General features: G+C 39.4%; 1 pseudogene; it reads right to left on the bottom strand.

The window, feature by feature from the left end:
- Positions 1 to 6,963: 6,963 nt before the first annotated feature.
- On the bottom strand, positions 6,964 to 7,950 carry LOC123333286 (annotated as a pseudogene).
- Positions 7,951 to 9,880: the final 1,930 nt, after the last annotated feature.

Here is a 9,880-nt window from a genome sequence, read left to right as displayed (position 1 = left end):
ACCTTTTTAACACCTCAGTTTCGATCAGAAAATAAGAGATGAATTTTGACAACTTGAATTGTAACCCTGTCTTTCTTCTCTGTAATTGACTTTAAGCTTCTGAATCAGAGCTCTCTCTTCTTCTTAAATGTTGCATTAGCCTGGCCAACCCACCAGGTATTTATTTACACTTGTGTCTTTTCATTGTTATGTTGGTACAATCTAAATTTATGTACTCTTCAGTTTCACTGCCAGGTTTCAATTTCAGCCTCAAGTGTTTAGACAACATTATATAATAAGTGTTACACTTTTATGACATTTGCTTTAGTACTGTAAGAGCTTTCCATGAAAGCTAATGGTTGTGAAAAAAATAAGTCTGAACGTCACCAAGTGGCCTCCAGATGTGTTTTATTGTGTTGGTATCTCTGTTTTGTTTTCATGAAAACTTTTTTTAAGTTTAAAAAACCTTACCAAGCAGAAATAGCAGACAATAGACTTGTAGGAGATGAACTGTTTTCATTTCCTGATTGTTATTTCTTGATCTCCTGTTTCAAAAGCTATGATTCAGCTGAAAAAAATCTGTAACAATATAATTTAGAGTACTGTACTGTTTAAAAGCAAGTCATGTTATGTTTGTTTTTCAAAGATAAGTTCACTTCTTAGGTTGGAAGGCTCTCTGTGTTTCAATATGTTGTTCTTAAGTGTGGTGAGATTAAGATGTGATTTAACATCTTTCAGAATTTCTGCCATCTAATTGTTCACTGAGCAATCAGTATGTTTTCAGGCAGTATGGCATGTGATAAATATTTTGTAGCATATGGGGCTGAACGTGCCAATTGCAAAAGGTTTTATAAGCTTTAATTAATTTTCACAACAACCAGATACACTCTACATTATTGATGAGAAGTCCTCAGACAGTGGAGTTCAGAGCGTTGCCCAGATTCATTGAGCAAAGTGGTTGACAAACTTTTTGGATAGCTGAACACGGTTCTCAAACACCAGGTTATCCAGAACTCCAGCCTATCAAGTAGGAACTGCTCTTGTTGAGAGGAAAAAAGGGAGTTCATGATAGAGCTTCCAGATTTATCAAAATAAAAAAGTCACGCAAGATGCTTGGCGAATTTGAATTTCAGATAAACAATTAAGATTTTTTTTTTTATGTTGCCTCACAGACTGTGAGAGAACAGACTGTGGTTCTGCCAAGAGGGAGGGGGCGGGTGAAGGAAGGAGGAGAATTTGGGATTAGCAGAGGTAAACTGTTATATATAGGATGGCTAACCAACAAGGTCCTATGAACTATATTCAATATCCTGTGATAAACCATAATGGAAAAGAATATTTTAAAAAAAGAATATAAAAAAATAATTTTTAGTGTAAGTGCATCTCAAATATTGCATGTCCCTGAAAAAAAGAAATGATTGGTAGTTTGTCTGAAATTCAGTTTTAACCGTGCATCCTATATTTTACCTGACAACTCGAAGTTCCTATTTCTAGCTCCACCCTTTCAATGCCCCTGTGTCATCCTCAGCCAGGTGAGAGTCCTGGCTCCTTGCACACAGTTTAGGAAGAAATAGAAGAGACAGAAGAAATGTATACAAATGCTCCGAGAGAATTAATAATACATTTTTCTTCTCAGTCCAATTTAGGAAGTATTATCACTTCCTTGGCTTTGTTAGAGAATTTACATGACCATGTAGTCACTGCTACACACAATGAGTGAAAGTTACTTAGTTGTGTCCAACTCTTTGCAACCCCATGGACTGTAGCCCAACAGGCTCCTCTGTCCATGGGATTTTCCAGGCCAGAATACTGGAGTGGGTAGCCATTCCCTTCTCCAGGAGATCTTCCCAACCCAAGGATCAAACCCAGGTTTCCTGCTTTGCAGGTTGGATTCTTTTCCATCTGAGCCATCAGTTGTAAAGAATTATTGCCTTTGCTTTGCCTTTCTTGTTTTTTAGGGTAAAATACTTAAGTCTCCCAGTCTTTGGAAACAATGTTTGTCAAGTCAGCTATTTGTAGAAGTCAGCAGTTAAAAAGCAGCAGAACTGATGGTAAATCAGAATTGCAGGTTGACCAAATAGAGTCCACACATAAGGAGAAGAATGGATGGGAGCTTGTGAGCCTGATTCTAAGGCAGCCCCCCAGGGGAGCAGTACCTGGCATGGGCCCATCCTTGGGTTTGGTCTAGTTGACATGTACATGCTTTAGTGGTCCTGGCCTGAGGATATTACCTGTTAATGTAATTCAGTTATTTTGCTCCAATATTTTAAACCAGCCCTCAGATTATTATTACTCTCATTTTTCAAGCTGACTCCTTTGTGGAATATTCTTATGTATTCAGCCATTTATATTTCTCAGTGTAACTGAGTAGAGTCTTATTAGTGATCAAAGCCACTAAATTTCTTTAGGATGAAACAATCCTTTAATGCTCCAGGGACTCCCTGGATTAACTGATGAGAAATCTTTTAAAAATGTACAAAAAACTAAGGACCTTTTCCCAGACCTGTGGGTCCTCAGGTGCTTTGGATTTGAAGCCCTGCACAGGTGGCCTTCTAACTCTAGTGACACTTTTGTATCAGTAAAATATTAGTAATGGTTTATTCCTTGGTGGGTAGATTAGGAATGGATATGATTTTGTGTCCCCTTTTCATTTTTTTCATAATTTGTGCTGTAGGTGTGTTACTTTTTAAATAAGGAAAATAAGTATTAGTGATATAATATTTTAGATATTTTGTGGAGGGGGACACCAATAACTGTTTCCATGTTTAAATGTTCTAAAGTATAGATGAAGACCATCTGGTATATAGTTTTTATTTGCAAATATTTATGTATCTTTGAGGGGCTTCCCAAGTGGTGCTAGTGGTAAAGAACCTGCCTGTCAATGTAGGAGACATAAGAGACATGGGTTTGATTGCTCAGTCGGGAAGATCCCCTGGAGGAGGGCATGGCAACCCACTCCAGTATTCTTGCCTGGAGAATCCCATGGACAAAGGAGCCTGGTGGGCTACAGTCCATAAGGTTGCAAAGAGTCGGACACAACTGAAGCAACTCAGCATGCATGTATCTTTGAAGGTTAATTATAATATGAGTGAGTGAGTGATTGAAGTCACTCAGTCATGTCCAACTCTTTGCAACCCCATGGACTGTAGCCTACTAGGCTCCTCTGTCCACAGGATTTTCCAGGCAAGAGTACTGGAGTGGATTGCCATTTCCTTCTCCAGGGGATCTTCCCAACCCAGGGATTGAACCTGGGTCTCCTGCATTGTAGACAGACGCTTTACCGTTTGAGCCACCAGGGAAATCTACCCAAATTGTTCACACTTAAAATTTCTCTCTCATTCATCCATCTGTTTTATTCATTCAACATATACTTGCTGAAGAAACAGAGACATATTCCTATACAATACAAGAAAGGGGGTGATTAATGGAAGCAAAAGAGAAGAAAGATCCAAAGATGTGACCTATCCACAGCATCCTTCAGGGCTCTGCGATGTGGAGGGCTGGGCTGGGGAATGCACTCATGCAGAAGGAAACATGCTTGCCCTCAGTTAGCAAATGAGCCCTCTGATGCAGAGGGAGCAAAAGTGACTTTCACATCAATACCTAAAGACCCAGCTCACTCAAATACTGCTGGGGGTTCATTGTCTTAGACCGTAAAAACAAACACAAGCTCCCATCCCAGGAGCTGGGTCTGAAAAGCCACCAGAACCCCTGCTTGTTTCCAAACACAAGGCCTGAGACTCTGGCATTCCTCGGCTTCTCACCATTGGCTTTAACTGCAGACTCGGTTTATACTGGATGGTTTCATACCCCACCCCACCAAGCTGCTTCCAAGGATTTTGTTTTTGATCAACTATATAAGTTACAGAGACATTTTCTTTTTCCAATCAGCTTCTTTTTGAATTCTCTTGGAAAAGGAAATAGCCTCTTCATAAAGTTCCCTTTTACTGGTCTTTTTTGTTGACTTTGAAATTCATACCAAGTTTATAAGATGGAGAAACCTAAAATTTTTGTATTTCTTTCTTTTCTGATATTAACATGTGCAAAAAATTACCTATTTGTGATGTTTATACTTACTTTCACATTTCAAATAGGCTACATTTTGCTGTACATTTTTCAGTGGCTAGATGAAGGTAGAATTTGACAGGTGATTTGAGGGGATTTGCTTGATAAACCTAGGAAATTAAAGATTTTATATTTGCTAAGACAGCTTTTGGGATTAAGGTTAAATATGCAACACAGACTATTGCATATTACATTAAATTAGTTATTGTTGACCCTAACATGTGAAAATAATCTCCCCGATATATAAAATAGTTGCTTCAAAATAAAGCTAAATATTTTCTTCTTTGTTTTGACTATATATTTTAAAGTTTATATAATACTTTTCAAGAACTCACTGAATATGGAACTTAACTTATTAAGGTTGCACATTTGTATTTGGAAAGCCACTGAAATAAATATAAAGGGGCTTCTTTAAAGATTTATTTTACTTATGAGTAAACTAGATGTTTTCTAGAAAATATGGGTGCCATTCATAACTGCCTAATTATAATTCTGTGAACTGTTAAAATCAAATCAATGTCTTGATCAGTTGAGCTGCCAGATGGAATTTTATCAAAAACCCATACACTTCATTCATACTTCAGGACTCCAGTGAATTTTGTCACAAAAATCACCTCATACTCCATCTGGAAGGCAGCCATTTCAACATGGAATATGACAATTGTTTAACAATGCATAGTAAAACAAATAATCTATGACTCACAGAAGGAACTGTATCCAACTGAAACTTCCAGGGTAATTCAGGTAGGTGGACATAACCACCCAGGTGTCTTGAAACTATTCCAGTTCCAATTGGCTAATGAGCTCATAAAGCTGAGATCGCTTTGCTGCGTCTCCCTGACTAGTTTACTCGTCCATTAGCGTGATTCCACCTAACGTCATGCTGGGACATTGATTTCACATTGATTCACAGAGGAATACTTTGGGTCACACAGCGACCGTCTAGTCTACAGCAGGTGTTTCTGTGGGACTCTGATTGCAGAATCGGTGCTGTTCAGCTGCTGACATAATCTTTCAGCTGTACCGGCCAGAGCAGAGTTTCACACACAGCAGTAGTGCCCCAGTACGCATGTTAAATATGAACCTTGGTGGGGTTACATGTTTCCATCATCGATCCATCTGCTCTAGGGATTACATCACCACAAAGGAGTTAATTTGTCTTGTTTTGAGGGTCATGTCTAATTGCATAGGTCAGCAAAGAATAATAGATGACTGTTTTTGACTTTGCTTCATGTCCGTGCCTCGCTTTTTCTCTAAGGCTGCCAAGCAGGACAATCAGTTTCTGCACAGCTGGTACCATAAGAATGACATCCAAGCTGGAAAAGGTTACTGCTATCTATTGAAAACCTGAGTTAACCAGTCCGGAAAGTTAAAGATAGACCCTCTCTAAACTGACTTGCTCACAGAGAATTCTGCATCCAGTAGGGAGAAAGGAGGCACTAGATGGCAGTCTTAAACAAACTTGAAATCATGTTTCCTCTCTTAAATGCATTACCTGAAAGCAGTCACTTCTGTTCCAAATGAATGTGCAAATCCAGGGGCATTATGAAGTTTACTATCCCACTATAAAATTTTGCTTTTGATATGGAAAAGTATTCCATCTATAAATCTTGCTCAATCTACAGGTTAGTTATCCCAGTAAACTCATTGTAAATTGACAGTATCATAGTTGAAAATGAATTTAGTTCACCTACCTTGCTGGACGTGATAGCTTACCTCGGCCTACCCTAAATATGCTCAGAGCACTTACATTAATTTGTTGTTGTTGTTGATGCTGTTCAATTGCTAAGTTGTGTCTGACTCTTTGTGACCCCACAGACTGCAGCACGCCAGGCTCCTTTGTCCTCCACTATCTCCCGGAGTTGGCTCAAACATGTCCATTGACTAGGTGATGCTAGTCACCTAGTCTAATCACCTCATCCTCTGCTGCCCCCTTCCCCTTTTGCTTTCAATCCTTCCCAGCATCAGGGTCTTTTCCAGTGAGTCCGCTCTTCACATCAGGTGGCCAAAGTATTAGAGCTTCAGCTTCAGCATCAGTCCTTTCAGTAAATATTTAGGGTTGATTTCCTTTAGGACTGACTGGTTTGATCTCCTCACTGTCCAAGGGACTCTCAAGAGTCTTCTCTAGCACCACAATTTGAAAGCATCAGTTCTTCAGCACTCATCCTTCTTTATGGACCAACTCACATCCATACATGATTGCTTATAAAACCGTGGCTTTCACTATATAAACCTTTATCAGCAAAGTGATTTCTCTGCTTTTTAATATGCAGTCTAGGTTTATCATAGCTTTCCTTCCAAAGAGCATGTGTCTTTTAATTTCATGGCTGCAGTCACTGTCTGCAGTGATTTTGGAACCCAAGCAAATAAAATCTCTAACTGCTTTCATTTTTTCCCCTTCTGTTCGCCATGAAGTAATGGGATCGAATGCCATGAGCATTACAATAGTTTTAAAAATGCACACAGTGGACACAGTGGAGTAAAATTGCTTTCCTAAGCTAAGATGAGCTTCTTGAAAATACTACTTAACTGTCATTTCACTTTTTCTGTAAGTATATTTTCCACCTTACCTTGTCTGCTTTTCCTTGCTGTAAGGTTAGTAGTATTAGGTTGCAGAGAAGGCAGTGGCACCCCACTCCGGTGCTCTTGCTTGGAAAATCCCATGGACGGAGGAGCCTGGTAGGCTGCAATCCATGGGGTCGCTAAGGGTCGGACACGACTGAGCGACTTCACTTTCACTTTTCACTTTCATGCATTGGAGAAGGATATGGCAATCCACTCCAGTGTTCTTGCCTGGAGAATCCCAGGGACGGGGGAGCCTGGTGGGCTGCCGTCTATGGGGTTGCACAGAGTCGGACACGACTGAAGCGACTTAGCAGCAGCAGCAGCAGAAACTAGGCTCAAACACATCTTTATTAATCAATTAAAATAGGAACCATTACAATCAATACATTTTTCCCAATGAGAAATAAGTTTGTTTATTTCTGTAGCATAAAAATCTGTGCTTCAGGATCAAACAAACTCTTGGAAAGCGTTTTCTACATACTGCTGATTGTGGAAGCATTTTTCCTGCAAAAAGTTGTCAAGAAGCTTGAAAAAGTGGTAGTCAGTTGCAAGAGGTCAGATGAATATGGTGGATAACGCAAAACTTTTATGTGCAGTCCCGCATTATCACAGAGAATAATTGGGCCTTTTTTGTTGACCAGTGCTGGCTGTAGGCCCTGCAGTTTTCCATGCATCTCATCAATTTGCTGAGCATACTTCTCAGATGTAATGGTTTTTCTGGGATTCAGAAAGCTGTAGTAGATCAGATGGGCAGCAGATCACCTGTGACCATGACCTTTTTTTGGTCTAAGTTTGGCTTTGGAAAGTGCTTTTGGAGCTTCTTCTCTGTCCAACCACTGACCTGGTCATTGCTGGTTCTCATATAAAATCCACTTTTCATCACACATCACAATCTGATCAAGAAATGGTTTGTGGTTGTTGCATAGAATAAAAGAAGACAGCACTTCAAAACGACAATTTTTTTGATTTGTGGTCAGCTCATGAGGTCCCCACTTATCAAGCTTTTTCACTTTTCCAATTTGTTTCAAATGCCAAATGACAGTAGAATGGTCGGCATTGAGTTCTAGGGCAACTTCTTGCATAGTTGTAAGAGGATCAGCTTTGATGATGCTCTCAGATGGTTGTTGTCAACTTCCGATGGCCAGCCACTATGCTCCTCATCTTCAGGGCTCTCATCTTCTTTGCAAAACTTCTTGAACCACCGCTGTACTGTACGCACATTAGCAGTTCCTGTGCCAAATGTGTTGTTAATGTTGCAAGTTGTCTTCACTGCTTATGACCTACTTTGAACTCAAATAAGAAGATCACTCGAATTTGCTTTTTGTCTAACATCATCTCCATAGTCTAAAATACACATATATTTATTTATGTTTATTATTATTTATTATGTCATTAATATAAACATATATTTATATATACATTTAAAATAACAATAATTCATTAGCAAAAACTATAAAGCAAGAAATTCACATTAAAATGATGTATAACATAACCACATTTAAGAATGTATTCCAGTATCAAATGGTAAAGTTCAACAGTGCAAACTGCAATTACTTTTGCACCAACCTAATATTTATACTGTGAGACTTTCATTGTTTAAGATAATACCAAAAAAATGTTCCCATGTTCCGAGGTATAGTGAAAATTATGCTATACTTATTAGCAAACTTTATACAGATCTGAAGGACAGTTTCTGTGTTTATATTGGGCCGGATTGCATTCACAATGAACACAACTGATTAAGCTCCAAAGATCCACTGCCATCATTGCGTTATAAGGTCGGAGGTGAAGTTTTGCAGGGGTTGTAATGAGTTTCTTTTTGTGCTATTCCTTGTGTATATGTGTGTGTGTGTGTGTGTGTGTGTGTGTGTGTGTATTTAAAGAGGAATGTGTATCCCACCTAAAGACGATAACACTTATACTTCTCACCTTTCTGTCTTGGATAATGATGTCATTAGAAGTTAATTGTCCATTATGAGGTGAAGAAGAGTGTGATTAAAAAATAGTTGAAGTATTTTTTAAAAAATAAAAATGTCCCCAAGTGTTTCTCTTTGAGAAATACCCCAGAAAGAGTCTGGCAAGACTGAAATTTTTTATACCAGATTTTCTTCTAAATAGCTTTTTAAAAATAGGCTCACAAAGTACAATTCCATTCAGAGGGGTCAGTTTAGACCAGGGGCCCCCAACCACTGGGCCATAGACCAGTACCGGTTGATGGTTGGTCAGGAACCAGGCTGCACAGCAGGACGTGAGTGGCCAAGGAGTGAGTGAAACTTCATCGGTGTTTACAGCTGCTCCCCACTGGTCACATTACCACCTGAGCTCCGCCTCCTGTCAAGTCAGCAGCGGCATTAGATTCTTGTAGGAGTGTGAACCCTACTGTGAACTGCACAGGCAAAGGATGTATTTTGCTGACTCCTTATGACAATTATTCCAAAACCATCCCTCCCCCTCTCTGTCCTTGGAAAAAAATTTTTCCATGAAACTGGTCCCTGGTGTCAAAACAGTTGGAGACTGCTGGTTTAGACTTTTGGGAGATGTTGTTGTTGTTCAGTCACTAAGTCATGTCCAACTCTTTATGACCCCATGGACTGCAGCACGCCAGGCTTCTCTGTCCATCACTATCTCTCTGAGTTTGCTCAAACTCATGTCCACAGAGTCAGTGATGCCATCCAACCATCTCATCCTCTGTTGCCCCCTTCTCCTCTTGCCCTCAATTTTTCCCAGCATCAGGGTCTTTTCCAGTGAGTCCACTCTTTGCATCAGGTGGCCAAGTATTGAAGCTTCAGCTTTAGCATCAGTTCTTCCAGTGAATATTCAGGGCTGATTTCCTTTAGGATTCACCGGTTTGATCTCCTTGCTATCCAAGGGACTCTCAAGAGTCTTCCCCAGCACCACAGTTCAAAAGTGTCAGTTCAGCGCTCAGCCTTCTTTATGGTCCAACTCTCACATCCATACATGACTACTGGGAAAACCATAGCTTTGAGTATATGGACCTTGGTCAGCAGAGTGATGTCTCTGCTTTTTAAAACACTGTCTAGGTTTGACATAGCTAACATAGCTATTCTTCCAGGAAGTGTCTTTTAATTTCATGACTGTAGTCACCATTCGCATTACAGATTATTAAAAAGTCTTTCTTGCATTTAATAGAATATCTAACACAGAATATGTATTCCATACATATTTGTTCATCAATTGACTATCAAGGGCATTTTTAGTACACAACAGATCATTTGGATCAGTAATTTCTTCCATATTATTACTATTTTAG

This window comes from Bubalus bubalis, chromosome 4 (genome assembly GCF_019923935.1).
Source record: "Bubalus bubalis isolate 160015118507 breed Murrah chromosome 4, NDDB_SH_1, whole genome shotgun sequence".
Lineage (NCBI taxonomy): Eukaryota > Metazoa > Chordata > Mammalia > Artiodactyla > Bovidae > Bubalus > Bubalus bubalis.
The sequence above is the reverse complement of the archived record's forward strand: the minus strand, read 5'-3'. Positions and strand labels throughout refer to the sequence as shown.